This window comes from Sminthopsis crassicaudata, chromosome 3 (assembly GCF_048593235.1).
Source record: "Sminthopsis crassicaudata isolate SCR6 chromosome 3, ASM4859323v1, whole genome shotgun sequence".
Taxonomy (NCBI): domain Eukaryota; kingdom Metazoa; phylum Chordata; class Mammalia; order Dasyuromorphia; family Dasyuridae; genus Sminthopsis; species Sminthopsis crassicaudata.
In genome coordinates this window covers 62,468,017-62,474,121 of record NC_133619.1, presented here as the reverse complement: position 1 = coordinate 62,474,121, position 6,105 = coordinate 62,468,017, and positions in this window count along the sequence as shown.

Below are 6,105 nucleotides of genomic sequence, written 5' to 3'. Positions count from 1 at the left end.
AAAGAAAAAAAAGAAAAAAAATTGGGATATGGCATATGAACAGTGAGAACATAGCACTTAATGCTTAGGTGAGGATAAGATGAATACGAGCTTGTTTATATAGTAGTTTACATACATGCATGAAGTTGTTTGAGCCCAGCAGCAATCCTGGAAGATAAAGTACAAGTAAACTAAGATTTAAAAGTAGATCTTAGCTCAGGGTAACAGATCTAGACTTGGAAGGGACTTCAGGGACTACCTAGTCCAATTCCTTCCAGATGGAGAAACTGAAGTCCAGAGAGGACAACTTGCAGGATTTAAAGACAAATGCACTGACGTAAGATTTAGTTCTCTTTCCATCCCTACCAATCTCCAACTCCCAATTTAGAAGGCTTTTCATCTCTACCACTCAAGATATCTAAAAGTGATTATTTCAGGTGGTACATTTGGAAACTAAATGAATAGGGTGAAGCTCTGGTAGAGCAGGTAAAAGACATTTTAAATCTTTATGCCTACTAGTACAATTCCTTGTGTGTCATAGGGACTTAGTAAATGTTTGTTAAATCTAATTGGACCAAGGCCTGATATGTCTTGACTCAGTGAAATATCTCCTTGTTTTCTCCTCTTATATAGCATTTCTGGCTCCCTATTGTTGGTGAACCTCACAATAAGCTTTGGTGAGTTAGATCCAATGATTATTTACATCTCTGTTTTGTTGTGGTTTGATAGATGGGGCCAAAGAAAAACTGGGATGTTGGCCCAAATGGAATATCTAAATGGTACTGCTACAATCTGGGGATCTGGGCTGCCTTTAAGTATGGGAGCCCTTCCTCCTGTTATCTCCCCTATTTTTTCCAATAATGCCAGAAATACCTTAACAGGGAGTAAAACTTTTCATTTTATTGCTAGAGATAGAGCTTAAAATGGAAACATCACTGGCTAAAGTAAAATTTTGAATTTTAGTTATTCATATTGCTTAATCACTGGTATCAATTATTTTTTCCTGAACAAATTTTTATAGATGGAAGGAGAGGAAATGTTATCTGGATACAGATGATAGGTGGGGGAAGGACTATGGAGGAAGGAAGTGAGGACTGGAAAAAGGGAACTTTCTCATAATTTTTACTGAGTGCTCCACTTCTTGGGAGTACTCCCCTAATCCTGGGAGTCATTTCCTTTGATTCTCCCCCCTGCCAAGATAATCTGGACCTGAGAAGAGAATGTCTACTATGTGTTCTCAGACTTTGTAAAGTTGTTATTTCCTCATATTCTGAGGTATAGCTTTCCCCATTCCTGGACTGTGAAGGATTTGGTCTCCAAGTTTGCCTGGCAGGTAGCTGCAACTCTTTTTGTATCCTCCTTTGCTCACCTTCAGAGGAGTATTTTCATTGTGATCCTTAGTCTTACTATCTGGGAACTTCTGAGTATTTTTTTTTAGATAACGCTTCAGGAGCTGAAGGATTAGATATGTCTCTTATTCTCTAAATACAAAATTGGGATTCCCAAAGTCCTAGGGACCAGAGTATCCTGTTATTTTAATCCTTGGTGATGTTAGCCCAAGGAAATTAATATACCATTGAGATGTACAACTTTCACATAGGTCCATGCCAGAGTTAAAAATCCAGGCTGTAAAATATGTGTGCATGTGAAATTTATGATGTCATTATTGGGAATTAATGTTGATTAATTTGACAAGGCCAGATTTGCAAAAGCGGCCTCATTTAATACACTATCCATGTCTTTAAATGTTGTATCAAAAGGTGGATTGGGGAGGCAGTAAGTAGTTTATCCTTAATTCCATAGATGTCCACCTTTGGGCACTGATTTTATTTTGCATTATTGCAAGAAAGTTAAATGCCATTAATTCTGTTTGTAGTTCTAATACAAATTTCAACCGAGTCCTAAAAATGTGTTTCTGTTCTTCATCATGATTAATAATTTAATTCAGATTTTATTAATGCATTGCATTTTTTGTGTCATCATTAAGGCAGCTTTTATATTCTGGATTTATTTTTTGCATAGCATTCCTGCAAAGCATTTCTATACATTGCATAACATTGCAAACATTAAGTAAATGCCTAGCATTGTATTTAACAATGAATATATAGATAACATATTGAGGCCATCTTTGTTTTCAAAGAGCTTATATTCTAATGGGGGAACCATATATCTACGGACATGGTGAGTTGATTCATATAATGGTAAATTGATTATCCTCTTCCATGCACAATGCTGTAGGATAATATTAATTTGGTTACTGAGTTGAAGGCTGACATCATTAATTAAGAGAACTCATTGTTGTTGTTGTTGAGTTGTGTCTGACTTTTCATGACTTCTCTTAGTGTCTTTTTGACAGAGAGAGTGGAGTAGTTTGCTATTTCCTTCTCCAGCTCATTTTATGAGGCAAGCTGAAGCAAATTCTCCAAGGTCACACAGTTAGTAAGTGTCTGAAGCCAGATTTGAACACACAAAATGAATCTTCTTGACTTCAGGTCCAATGCTCTATTCACTATACAACCCAGTCACTGGGAATTCCAAAGCTAATTTAATTAACATCCCTAGGCCTGGAGCCATTCTTATGACTAGACTACTTAGAGGTACATTTTCAGGAGGTGGAAGACAAATGGCAAAATGATGGAAGTACATCAGTTGGGGAATGGTTGAGTAAGTTATAGCATATGAATGTAATGGAATATTATTATTCTATAAGAAATGAAGAGCAGACTGATTTCAGAAAAGCCTGGAAATTCTTACATGAACTGATGCTAAGTGAAATGAGCAAAACCAAGAGGACATTGCCTACAGTAACAACAAGATTATATGATGATCAACTGTGATTTGGCTCTTCTTTGCAATCTAGATCCAAGACAATTACAATAGATTTGTGATAGAAAGTGCCATCTGCATCCAGAGAGAGAACTATGGAGACAATGTGGATCAATACATAGTATTTTTACCTTTTTATTATTTCTTTGCTTGTTCTTTAAAATCTTATTTTCCCTTTTGATCTGATTATTCTTGTGCAGCATGATAAATATGGAAATATGTTTAGGAGAATTGCACATGTTTAACCTATATCAGATTGTTTGTCTTGGGAAATGGGAAAGGAGAGAGGGAGAAAATCTGAAACAAGGTTTTGCAAAGGTGAATGTTGAAAACTATCTTTGCATGTTTTTGAGAAAATAAAATACTATAAAAACGATGGCAGTAGATAACTGGCTGGGTTGAGAAGATAATGGTCTGTGTATAGACTTTTGAGAACTGAGTCCAATTGCCCTTTCTATCAGGTACTGGTCTATTATTGACGAATCTGGTATTGTTTCATCATTCACAAAGTTACCGAGTTCTTTAGTTCTGGCTGGGCTGCTCTGTGCTTGCTGCATACTCTTGTCACACTCTCATATGGACATCTCTATAAATACACAATGGAGCTTCACTGTAATTCTGTTCCCAGAGTTTATAAGTCCTTCTCCAAAGGCTCTTTTGTCTGTCCCAGCTCTGCATTGATCTCTCTTTTCTTAGAACTTACAACTCCTCTTGTCTGGCTTATTGTCTGGCTCCTTCATCCTTATTCAACAACTGCTTATTGAAAGCCTACAGAGTGATGAAGTGGAAGGAAAAGTGGATCTGGTGTCATGTGAACTAGGTTTACGTCCTAGCTCTGCCACTTAAGTCTCGTGTGACCTGGGCCAAATCAATTCAACTCTCTGTCATTAGTTTGCTCATATGTCAAAGGGGAATCTGCTTTGTCTAACTCAAAAGCTTATTGTGAGGATCAGCTGAAAAAATGAGTATGAAAGTCCTTGTAAATTGCAAGTCAAAATTATTGCTCATTCATGATATCTCAGTTTCATAAAGTATTCCATAAATTGTAGACCTGTTTTATTTGTGTTTGTCTGGATCCCTCAACTGGTTTGGAAGCTCCTTGAGGGCAGGCACGGCAGCGCTTGGTACATTGCTAGCACTTGTGAGACATTGGTGATAGTATTGGAAACTGTGGAAAATTCCCTGTTTAGATCAAAAATTTGTGGAGCAATGAGGTAGTATCCAGGTGCCATCATCCTCCATAAAGTCTTTTATTTGGATTAAAGGTACAGCTCTCTTCTTGGCCCATGGTCTATACCTCCATTCCCTAATATTCCCAGTTTATATATAGATAATGCACAATGTATGTGACATTTATATAAACATTTATAAATGTATGTGCAATTTATACACTTATTTATGCAAAATGATATGTGATTCAGGCAATTAAATTTGAAAATACCAAAATGTCAAAAGGGATGAACATATTAAAACATGTATGAAAAAGATACCATATACACAGGCCTTGTCTTTCCTAAAGAATTTCTAATCTGGCCATGGGAATTTTTAAATGACAAGTTCCATGTACCATCTTAACAGCTAATGGCTTGCAAATTTCAATTTTCTGCTTGTCACTGAGAGCCGGCATCTCAGAAGAGACTATATAAATTGATTCACCTAACCAAACTTTTCCAAAGTGAGGAAGCTATATAGGTCAGCCAATGGAAACCCCAAAGCACAATGCCATTTCCAAATAAAATAGCAAGAAAGCCACATAATGAAGGATGAGATGTGATACAAGGTTTCAGAAAGGGATACTGGAAATCAGGTAATCTTTATTAAAAAGTGAGCATATGGATTTGGAAGGGATTCTAATGCTTGGGGCGGCACTTTATCCACACAGAGGGAGACTTTGAAAGGAATCCAGACTGTTACATTACAGATCCACTTAAATAAAATTGGAAAATGGTGATTCTGATGAGAAATAGAGCCCATGCTGTGAAATTCTTTGTAGGAAATATGGACCTCCCTGAATGAAATATATTATGGTGAGACCTCAATTTATTGTGACCTAACTAATCAGAGCCCTCAATTAACCAAGTGTTTTTCTCCTGCTCTTATTAGGGATTTGTTAGTTCTTCTCTCTCCTTTGTTCCCCTCCCCACCCCCTGCCATCTCCCTCCATCCTAACTACAGAAAAATGTCCAGGGAGTATCCTAAGTCCATTATCCTTTTATCTCTATTCATTTAAAAAATCATACAGTCATAGTTTTAGAGTTTGAAAAGGCTTTGTTAGTCTAATCCAAGATTCTTATTATCTAGACAAAGAAATTGGAGCCAGAGAGGGCAAGGGGCATAACCAAAGTCACATGGTTAGTGGCAGAGTCAGGACTAAAATCAGGTCCCTTTTGCCTGGGTCTGTATTGTCTCAGTTTCTAAACACACTCCTGAGAGGATGGCATGGAGTTTTATTTCAATCACTTTTACAGATATAAACGTGATTTTCGGATTTCAATATCGTTATGAACTTTTCTCCCAGTGAACAAACTGCTTTTTTTGGCTACTGTACTGAGTATGATCATGAAACAGAAAGATGCCCAGAGGGTGAAAGAACTTAGATATATCACAGCAATTTCCCTGGCTTGTCTTCTTAGAGCATTGGGCCAGTGGGGCACAAAGGCTATTCAAAAAAAATCCCCATGGTTATCCATAGATCTGCAGCTATATCCTTGTCCATGCATCGAAGACTTACTTAGATCAGTTTCCCTTTTGATTTTCTCCAATTGAGTAAAACCCTAAAAAAAAAACCTATTCCACAACAACACCGTTCACCAAGACTTTATTGTAGTATGCAATGCATCATTTATGCAGCATCTTTGAAGAATTCTATATAAGTGAAATTTTCACGTAATTAATGATGACCTTTTTAGCAAAATACAAAACCAAAAACCAAACTCCTTTGAATGGAAACCTTTCCAAAAATGTCCCACACATTTTTATACTTCTTTATTCAAAATGTGCTCAAAATAATTTTGTATTTTCTTGATGATTCAGTAGCATTATTGTGAATTTGTTGTGCTGTGATAATAGTGATATATTTCCAGGGATAACTGAAGGAGTAAAATTATCTGTCTCTGGTAAGCTGCAATATCTGTGTTTTTTCCCCACAGTTTTTGAATTCATTAAAAAAAAATCTTACCAGAATCTGTCTGAGATAGCTTCCTGTCACTGTCAAATGCCTCTTTATATATAGTAAGTTCATGTTATTTCTCCCAATATGATGCTTTTAATATTTGGTGGACTAGAAAAACAGCTCAACAA